Raw genomic sequence first — 10,852 nt, 5'->3', positions numbered from 1 at the left:
CCTGGCCAGTCTGGGTGAGGGGCTGATGGCTATTTGCAGGCTGGCCAAGGCCCCTAGTGGGACCCTCACCCCATGAGGTTGTGGCCATCTTGGGTGAGGGGCTGATGGCTGTTTGCAGGCTGGCCACAGTCCCCAGCCACCCAAACTCCCAGTGGAGGCTGGCTGGAAGCAGGTATCTGGGATTTATTTAACTTCTATAATTGAAACTTTGTTGCCTTTTGCAGAGGCCACAGTCGGCCAGAGCAGGCTTCCTCCATCTCTGGGGCAATCAAGCCTCCTGCTTGTTCCAGCTCTGTGGCTGCCAGCCACAATCTTGGTTAGGTTAATTTGCATATAGTCGCTCTGATTGGCTGGAGGGCGTGGCATGGGCGTAGCAGAGGTGAGGTCAATTTGCATGGTTCCCTCTTATTAGATTAGATAAGTATTTATTTTAAACTATAATAGTTTTTAAAATTTTTATACAGCACTACTAATAAGATACCAAATGCACTTTTGGACTTCTGTGGTTCTTTTGCTTTAATTAGCATATTTGTCTTTTATTAGTGTCGATTATGTAAGATATTTCTATTTTCTTAGGAAATGCACACTAAAGTATTTAGAAGTAAAGAGGTATCATGTCTGCAACTTACAAATGGTTCATATATTATATCTAACAGACTTACATTTACATTTATTTAGTTAATAGACAAGAAGGGAGAAAGGATAAAGTAAATGTAGTAAAATGTTAACATTTGGGGAATGGTTTTAGGAATTTTTTTGTGCTATTGTTGTAACTTTTCTATAAGACTGAAACTTCTAATACAAAATATTTCTAAAATAAAAATTCTAAAAATAATTTTAACAAATTATAACCCATTATATGAAATAAACCACGAATTCATATTGATAAATGAATAAATTAAAAGTTTAATGAAGAAGAGATATTTATACTGACTCTAAAAACTTCCCTACAAAGCAATAATTGTGAAGTGAAAAAAGAAACATTATAGTGGAGAAACCCAGTAGATACTGCCTTCACTGATCAACATTAACATCACAAAGAATGACAAATCAAAACTGTAGGTCACATCACAGGATGCAATGAGAAGAGTATAGGACTACTTCTGTGATGCTCTTGCTAAAAATGTCTGATCTAAATCCTACAGAATAAAAGCCTAAAATGCTAAGTGTCTGGTCATCTGTTCAACCAATCAAAGTGTAATATGCTATGGTAAGGCCAACCACTTGCTATGACATGTACTGACCACCAGGGGGCAGACACTTGACCCAGTAGGTTAGCTTGCTGCTTGAGTCTGGCTGATGAAGATGGGCTGGACATGTCCTGGAGCCCTTCTGCGGTCCCTCCCCTGCTGGCCAACCTCCCGCATCCCCTCTCTCAATCCAGGACCACTCAGGGGATATCAGAGAGCTGGTTTTAGCCCAATCCTGCAGGCCAGTCCGAGGGATCCCACTGGTACACAAATTCATGCACCAGGCCTCTAGTATTATCATAAGGAAACATCAGAAAAATCCATGATCTGAAATTGAAGGACGTTCGACATACATTAGTTGAACTTCCTCTTCAAAGGATTCAATGTCATGAAAGTCAAGGAAAGACTAAGGACCTGTTCTAGACTGAAGGAAAAGAATAGACACTACAGCTCAATGGAACCTATGGATCTGAACAGGGTCTTCATGCTATACAGACAAGTGGCAAAATTTGAAAAGGGTGTGAGGATGAAACTATAGAATGTATTAGTGTAAATTTTCTGGTTGTGAAGGTGGTATGGTAGACAGGTGGAATGTACTAAAGCATGGTGGCACAGTGTAACAATTTACTCTCAAATAGTTCAAAGCAACAGAGTTCTTTGAACTAAAACTTGGAACTATCTGTAATTTTAAGACTCTTTCTAAAAATTCATTCAATAAATGGAAAAGTAGAAAAGCCTTAGGCAAACTTTATTTCCCCCACAAGGAAAAATTTTTAAATCTGTGTTTAAAATTGCATAAGTCCAATGCCACTATAACAATTTTAATATAGCTAAATAGGAGCCATAGCAGCAGATACCAAAATTATCTCTGTCTAAATCTTTCGGACCAAATATTGTGATAAAATTGGAATATGTAAAAAAGTCTATCAACTAGCATCACTAAAATATGAATGACAAGTTGTTTGCTTTGATGCTGTTTAAACAGTTGGTATTTGGGCAATTTGAATATGTATAATTCAATAGTGCTGGCTTTCATTTACAAAATCTGCTTAAAACTTACTTAGATGCCCCCAAAGTACCCCAGTTTAAAATACTATATAAATTTTCATCAAACTTATGATCAAAAAATTTTTTCTTTAATAAAAAGTTCATGTCATGTGTCTAATGGAAAACAAAATGTTATGTAAACAGTACAGTAAATAATTTTTTACTGTTTATGTTTCAGATCATGTAATTTTTCAGCAAAATCTCTTTATACTCTTTTTGTGCTTTCAAAAGTATAAATCTTGACATGAACTTGACTAACTGATCCTACAGATCCTACAGGACAAACTCTGTAGGATTCAGCTTCAAATTTAACAGCACCTGGAAAGAAAAAGAATTGTATTCTTTAAACTACAACTAAGTATAAGTGTTAAAAACAATAAAGACATCTATATCTGGGTATAATACACAACACAAGAATACTATGAAACATAATTATTAATTCAGTTGTTGCACACTGTATTAATTGGTATCATGGCTAAGTATCAGAGCTTCTGGTTTTCCCCATATTCAACACCATGCACTAAGGTAGTGTGACAAGCACTGGAGTTACAAGATGAAGATGACACAGCCCACCCCTGAATAATCACCTATATATATAAATGGCTAATATGCAAAGTGTCCCTTCAGGAGTTTGACCAGGAGACCAGAAGTTCGAACGCTGCTATGACGTGTGTTGACCACCAGGAGGTGGCGCAGAATGAAGCAAGGCCTCGGCCTGGAGCTGGAAGGCCCCAATTGGCCCTGATTGCCAGCCAGGCCTAAGGACACTACCTTTGCACAAATTCAGGCACCGGGCCTCTAGTTTACTGTGAACTGAAAAAACAACAAATGAGCAGGCAATTTCCACTCAGAGTCACAGAAACCACCAACCAATATAACACAGGGCCCTATTGAAGCACACAGAGGAGACATCCCAGTTTTGTGTCAATATTGTCAGCTTTGTGGTGGAGGTGATATGTAAGTTGATACCTGATGGACCAAAAAAAAAGTATGCCAGAAAGAGAAATGAAGCAGATGCCAGAACTAGAAATGAGGAAGAACATTTGTGGAACTGGCTGCTAGAGCAAAGGGGCAGAGTAGCAAAGAGAAGGCTGCATTATTTGACAACAACTAAATGGATTTCAGTGTTTTTACTCCACACAAAGGGATTTGGAGTTTTTCATGAGGGTAAAAGAATGCCAAGTCAATGACTGGAGTTTTGAATATTGCCCCTCAATTGACAGTTATATGAACTGTAACTGCTTGACAGTATTACTAGATGAGTCTGGTTACTTGGCCTTATATCACTAGTAAAAACACGAGAAGTGATGAAGCCAGTTTTCTGATCATAGTTTCAGTGTGCAGGCCGACAGTCCACGGCAGAGGGAAGGAAGAGAATAGCCAGAAATGAAGAGAGATGCATACGGGTAGACTTTTGAGGTCTTTAAAGAGCTGTAGAACATGGTGATTACATGTGGGATAAGTATATTCTTCCTTATGACTGTTTATATTTCACATTTTTCATTCACATGGAAAAAATATTTAATGCAGTATATGTTATCCAAACATAGAAACAGATGCCATTTCCTATTCTCAGTTTATTTACAAAATCAATGATATCTAATAAATTTTGGCAACATACCTTCTTTTCGTTCTCTAGTTAGGGTTTCTCCATACTCCTGCCATATCTGAAATAGGTCAAATATTATTTTTAGTATTTAAGTTAAAGAAGAGACATTATTAGAGGAATGATATATAGCTTATGAAATGTGTCCTTTAAATACTACTTTTAGAGGCTGGAGCATTAGGGATTGCACAAATAGAAAAATAATCACATAAACAAAATTAATTCAGACTCATTTTAATTTTAGATAATAGAGAGAATGCATATATAATGATATTTAGATAAATCTGATAAAAATACAATTATTATTGGTCCATTGAATAACCATAACTTCAGAAAAGTAATATTTGATACCATTGGTTTAAAGAAGTTTAAACAAGTCAAGTCATATTTAACATTGAATGCATTACTTTGCGATTCCAAGAAACACTGCTATTTATAAAAATTTAGGTTTTTGTGAGTTTTTTTATTTTTTTTTACTTAAATTGATTTTTCTTTTAAATGATCTTTACAGCCCCCTTTGGGCAGGTGCTGCTAGCCTACAGCCCCCCTGAGTTGCCTTTCCCTGCTGGGGGGCGGACGGAGAGGGCGGCCCATGGGGGCGCTGAGGGGCCACACAGGGTTCTGTGCCTCGCGGCCATGTTGCTGGGTAGGGGTCTGCTCCTGGTGGCGCTTCAGCTTCGCCTGCCCCTCTTGCCACTCCTTCCTGATCCCTAGGCCCCAGCCCAGTGGTTGGTCCTGGCACAGCCCAGGCCAAAGCAATGGGGACCCTTCCGCGGTGTACCTGGAGCAGAGGCCTTTGTTGGGAAGAGGCGGTGTCTGGTGTCTTCCAGGAAACCGGATGGAGCCCGTGGTGACCCCTGGAGACCCTGTTCCCAGCGCTGGGGATCCAGAGGCAGCCTGACTCGGGCTGTCATGGATATGCTGGTGGAAGTCTGTGTCGTCATTCTAAATCATGAAAAAGCCCATAGGAGAGATAAGTGACTTCGGTCTCAATATATTCAGATGAGTCTGTTGCTTCACATTTTGCCCTTGTCACTGTTTTTTGATGAAGACATCAAAAACGCTTTAAGGATTCAGAGAAAAACAAAAACCCTTTCCTAAAGAAAAGAGTAAGATTTTCGGAAGAAAAGCTTACAGGCACTCTATTAGATCAAAAAACATGCTCTGTGGGCTGAGAACAAGTAAATAAGGTTTTATCATGCATGCTGAGAGGTTTGCGTTGATAGAGATAATTTAAAAAGAAAATTGGGTAAAATGAACAAAGACAACCTGAATGTTTAAAAGTATTGAAGGAACAGCAGCAGTCTAAAGAAGCAGAAGTCCTCAGGCTAAGAACAGAGATGGAAACAGTGCAGGTGATAGGGAATTTAAATCCACCTTCATCAAACTGGGAGGTGGAAAAGCTAAGTTGTGACCTGAAGATCCATGGCTTGGAACAAGAACTAGAACCGATGAAAAAAGAATGTAACTCTCTCAGAATAGAGCCTCAAAAAGCCAAACAAACACATCCGTCTCAAGAAGACAATCTGCAGAGCAGAGCTCTCCAAAGACTAAGCATTTTAAGTGATGATACCCAAAATGTATACTGGGAGCTGAAGGGACAAATATCTAATTTGCATCTGGTGACTCAAGTACAGATTGAACTGAAAACCCCAACTGCAATCAAGAAAGCCTGTGCCCCGTAGGATTCCCGTAAGACCTTGGCAAAGACAGCACAAAACTGCACTTGACAAATTTCACTGCAACAAACAAAAGACACCCCCCTCTCTCACCAAATGGCAAACTCTTTGTCATACCACAGCTTCCCCTTTACCAGGAGATGGAAAGGTTTTATCAGAGAAAGCAGTTCCCCATCATGCACAGACAATGAGAGACCCATTCCTCATGACCGCACAAACTCTCAGGAGCATTACTCACATGGCAGAAATACCCTGGAAGATAATCCCCAAGCCCTCCTAAATCAAGTGAGACAGCATTTGGGGAGACTAAAAATGAAACGTTGCCTTTACCCATCCTGCCACCACCGCATCACTTGGATCAACATAATCAAAACTGCCTTTATAAGAATGAATTCTGAAGAGATCTGTGACTTGGTCATGAGGTTGCTGCACCTCCCCCAAGGGCACTCTTGGGAAATTCTTTAATAAACTGAAAGCGGGATTTGCTTAAACTTTTGCCAAGTTCCTCAATGTACACTTTGCACATACTGTAACGTATTATGTAGTTGATTTGCCAGTAGGAGAGAGCAAACTTTCATCTTCACATTCTGTCTAACAATCATATATATATATATTACTAACAAATTAAAAAACTTGTTTCAAAAAGAAAAAAATAATAACAAAATGAGCTTTCTATTCTTATACTTTTAGAAAATTAAAAGCTTAAGATATGTTCTATGCTATTAATTTTTCAATCTAAAATTACAAAAGTGGTACTGTCATAAGGTCACATGAAAATTCTACTGGCAAAAAATAACTGAAACTATGCTACTGTATGTATTACGACTGAGACATTTCTTTATTCATATGGACAACAAATGTTTCAGAAAACCTTTGATTTGAGGAATAAAAAAATCAATATATGGCTGGGTCACGTACCAGGGTCGCAGGTTTGCTCCCCGCCCCCAGTAGGGTTGCATGAGGGAGGCAACCATTAGATATTTCTATCTCTCATGGATGTTTCTCTTTCTCTCTCCCTCTCCTCCCTCCCTGCCACTCTCTCTGAAAAGCAATGGAAAAAGTATCCTCAGGTGTGGATAAACAACAGTAACAAAAATCAATATATAATCCTATAATTGTAATAACCTTGTTTTCTTTCTAAAAATTAGAGCTAAATTTGGAAACAAACGATTATAATTATAGTCTACTTAATAATGAAATGTGTGGGAATACTTCCAATTATATTAAAAGTGTCCTGATCTAAAGTGTTCTTAATAAACTTCTTCTTAAAAAAGGTATCTTTTCACTCAATGCCTGAAACAGGGTTGAAAACAGTATACTGAGCATTAAACACTGTGGTGATCATTATCATGTGATACCCAATGCCAAATTTCAGGTGTGAAGACAAATTTGATGACTAACATGCTCCCCAGTATGTTTGGAGGCTGAATCTATTAACACTTATGACAATAGCATAATAGACAGGCCTTATTAAATGGATAATGTGGCAACATTACTAGACAGACTTTGTAAAATAAATAGGTCGATACTAGATAAAGACCAAGGCCTTTATTGAATCAATTTTATGTCACCATTAATAAAATAGGTATTATGTGAATCACACTTTTACACAACTTGAATTAAAAAACTACCCATGGAACATTATTCTCTGTTCCCCCAAAAGCTCCTTTCCTAAATATTTATTTCTGTGATGTTTATGCTTATTTCTAGGTAAGGACTGTATCCAGATGGCGGAAGGAGCTTGAAGTTCCAACGTTAATAAGGAAAACACATGTGCCATTTTATTTCTATTCTGTCATTTCCAACAAAATATAAAGGTGAGAAAAGTATACACATAAAAACAATGAATCACTAACTTTCAATTCAAAGGATTAGTCATTAGAAGGATTTTTCTCAGAACTGGTAGTTCCCAAACTCTGTCCCATAAGAATCTGTGTTCCCTTGGGGACGCCTGCGGGATTGCAGAGCTTCAGAGTCTCCATCCCCCCTGTAGTTGGGCAGCTTGATTTGTTTTATTATATAAAACATTGTCATGCAAAATTTATAATAAAAGTTCTAGTCTGAAAAGAAAATTTAAGGTATGAGAATCGCTGATTTAGTCCAAGTCCCTAATTTGACCTAAGAGGCAACAAAGGCTCAGAGAGATTACAGGTTGCCTGAGGTCACAAAACCAATTAGCTGCAGGCCCAAAGTGGACTCTAAGGCCTCTCCCTGAGCCTAAGGTTCTGTGCCAGCTCCTTCCTCATATTCAGGATAAATACATAGATTTTTAACTATAACTCAGAGAAAATGAATATGTAAAACTGTCATGTAGCTCAATAATGTTTTAGCATGAGACACAAAATAATAGCTTCTAAGTCAATTATAAGTTTTAAAGCAATGAGTAAAAATATAGGAACAGAAATTAATATCATAAATCCTATTAGTAGCAGTCATTACACTCAATTTATAAAGCACAGATTATTTAGCTACAGGACAAGAAACATGAAGAAGAAAATCTTTAGTTAAACTAAGGAAATTCTTCCTTAAAGGAACTATCCATTCCCACCAAATAAAACTTGGTTTACCAAAATCAACCAACAAATGAATTATCTGTGTTGGGGGTTATCTATAGCAAAATTTAAAACACAGAACAGCCCTGACAGGTTTGGCTCAGTGGATAGAGCGTTGGCCTGCGGACTCAAAGGTCCCAGGTTCGATTCTGGTCAGGGGCATGTACCTTGGTTGTGGGCACATACTGAGTCGGGAGTGTGCAGGAGGCAGCTGATCGATATTTCTCTCTCATCGATGTTTCTGATTCTCTATCCCTCTCTCATCCTCTCTGTAAAAAATCAATAAAATATATATTTAAAACACAAAACAGATTTCTCTTTACTGTTTGGCATACTTCTGCCCAAGCTCTTTCATCCTTAGATGGCCTGTACACAAGACATGAACTGAATTTCCATTATGACATAACCCCATCAGAAATTATAGGAGCACCTTCACTTCTCTGCCCTCCAGTCTCCACATGAAGCCTTAGACTCTCTCTACCTTCCTCATGAGAGGACAGGAGATTTACCTGATGTGTGCACTTGAGAGAAGGAACTGAGGATGCTTGCTTAGCTCAAAGCACTTCTTTGAAAAGACATGGCTGCCCACAGTCACATGAACTTGGGTCTGCTCTCATCTCTGCAGGGAGCAGCCTGCCCAGGGGCAGGTGTCAGGTATTTCTTCCCTCCACTCACAACTGGGTGTGAAACTGCCTAATTTGGGATGAGTGTTCAGAAGCCCTGTGACCCCACATCTAAACCACATTTTCCAATTCCTTACTATGTGTGAGTAACCAAGCTGGTAAGTCCATCTGAATCTGCCTGACTCTATGATCTAATCTCAAAAGGAAAGCAGGGCTGTCATTTGCCATCTACCCCAGCACAGTTCCAACAAGAAAGATGACCACTCTACACTTACAGAAATGTCTTCTCCTTCCTTGACTTTATACTTAATGTACATTGTTCAAAACAACCCCCTTTTAAAAAGGGAAAAGTTATATTTTTAAAAGAGAAATGTAGAGAGGAGACCCAAGATGGCAACCAGCAAGAAGGTACGGGGGGAGAGTGTGTGAGAGAGTGAGGGAGCAATAGAGGAGTGTGTGGACATGAGTGGTGTATGTGAGTGAGTGCTAGGACAGTTAGATCCTGCAGGTCTTCCAAGGAGCTGCCAAACTGGGCAGTCTTAGACAGCAAAACCTCGCTGCCACCGCAAACACTCCAGGGGGGCACAGGACCATGCCATCATGAAGAACAGAACTACTTGAGACTAGGATCCTAACCTTGCCACTACCCAACCTGGTCTCAGATGCAAACCGGGACCCTACAGCCACTAGGGTAAAATGCCTGCGACCACAGCTGGAGACCCACGGACACTAAGACCCCAGGCACCCAGGCCGCAGGTTTCTGTGAGTCAAAGAGGCCATCCCCCTCCCTGCCAGCCCCCTCTATCTAGGAGCTGCTAGACTCTCTCTGCTCAAACAGACCTCCTGCCCATACATAGCAGCAGTGGTCCTACCTGAATTTGAGCCTGGGTGTGCAGACACAGGAAGTTGGTTTCCCTGGGCCAGACCCCATGCCCATGCAGGGAGGCTGCATTAAATTTGCGCCGGGGAGCAGAATCCTGGGGAGTTTGTTTCCCATGAACAGACCCTGGGCCCACGCAGGGAGGCTAGGCTGAGTTTGAGCCTGGGTACCTGGACACAGAGAGTTTGTTTCCCACAGTGCACAACTGTGGGACCAGACTCCATACCCACACAGGATGGCAGAACCACCTGACCTTGATTCAGGACAAGCACGCATGGAAGGCTGTTTTCTGCAGGGCAGGAGTGGACCTCCTGCCGACATAGTGCTACTGTGAAACCCAGTTCCCCAGGCAGACTAGGAACCCTGATTCTCCATGCAAGAGACAACACTGAGCACCAGTGACTTGACTCTGTATCTCATCGTGCGCACCTGGGATCTCTGATTCTCAGTAAATTCACACTAAGAGCCAGTGACTCCAATTCTTGGCACATGCTCACACAGGGATCCTGACTCTTGGCGTGAGGCCGCACCAAGCAACAAAGACACTGATATTCAATTCTTGGTGCGGACACAGGGGGTTTCAGACTCCTGACACATGCTAGGGGACTCTGATTTTCAGCACACGCCAGCGGGGTCTCTGTTTCAGCGCAGCGCAGGTGGGGTCCCTGATTCTCAGTGCAGGCACAAGGCCACACTGAGCGCCTGTGACCCTGATCCTGGGTGAGCGTGGCTCCCACCAACCCATGGCAGCCACACCTCTTTGTGTTGGAGCTCTTTAGTGACACTCGGGGGGTGGGAAGCTCCCACAGCACATGGCCCAGGCCCCCACAACTGGACAGTTGAACCTTCTGGTGATAGTTAGAATGGGGCGAGAATGAAATAATCCCCAGAGGAAAGAAAATTAGGAATTGCCAAGAAAGGAATAAGTGAAAAGTAAGCATGCAACATGACAGAAAAAGAATTCAGAGTAATGGTCATACAGTTCATACACCGGATGGACGAGAAAATCAACAACCTATGCAACAACCAGGAAGAAATCAAAAGTGATATAGCTACGATCAAAAACACCATGGAAGGTTTTAACAGTAGACTAGAAGAAGCAGAAGACCGAATTAGTGAGTTAGAAGATAAGGCAGAGAAACAAGCTCAATCTGAACAAAAACTGGATAAAAAAATTAAAAAGCAGGAGGAGAGCCCTAGGGAGCTTTGAGACAATGCAAAACAAAGTAATATACATATGATAAGGCTGCCAGAAGGACAAGAAGAGCAGCAAGG

The 10,852-nt window shown here is 40.7% G+C and overlaps 1 pseudogene; it reads left to right on the top strand.

Moving 5' to 3' along the window:
- The first annotated feature begins 4,627 nt into the window (after nt 1-4,627).
- Nucleotides 4,628-5,954, top strand: LOC132213304 (5-azacytidine-induced protein 2-like; annotated as a pseudogene).
- The last annotated feature ends 4,898 nt before the right edge of the window (nt 5,955-10,852 follow it).

This window comes from Myotis daubentonii, chromosome 1 (assembly GCF_963259705.1).
Source record: "Myotis daubentonii chromosome 1, mMyoDau2.1, whole genome shotgun sequence".
In the NCBI taxonomy this organism is placed as follows: domain Eukaryota; kingdom Metazoa; phylum Chordata; class Mammalia; order Chiroptera; family Vespertilionidae; genus Myotis; species Myotis daubentonii.
Note: the sequence above shows the minus strand (reverse complement) of the source record. Positions and strands in the feature narration are given on the sequence as shown.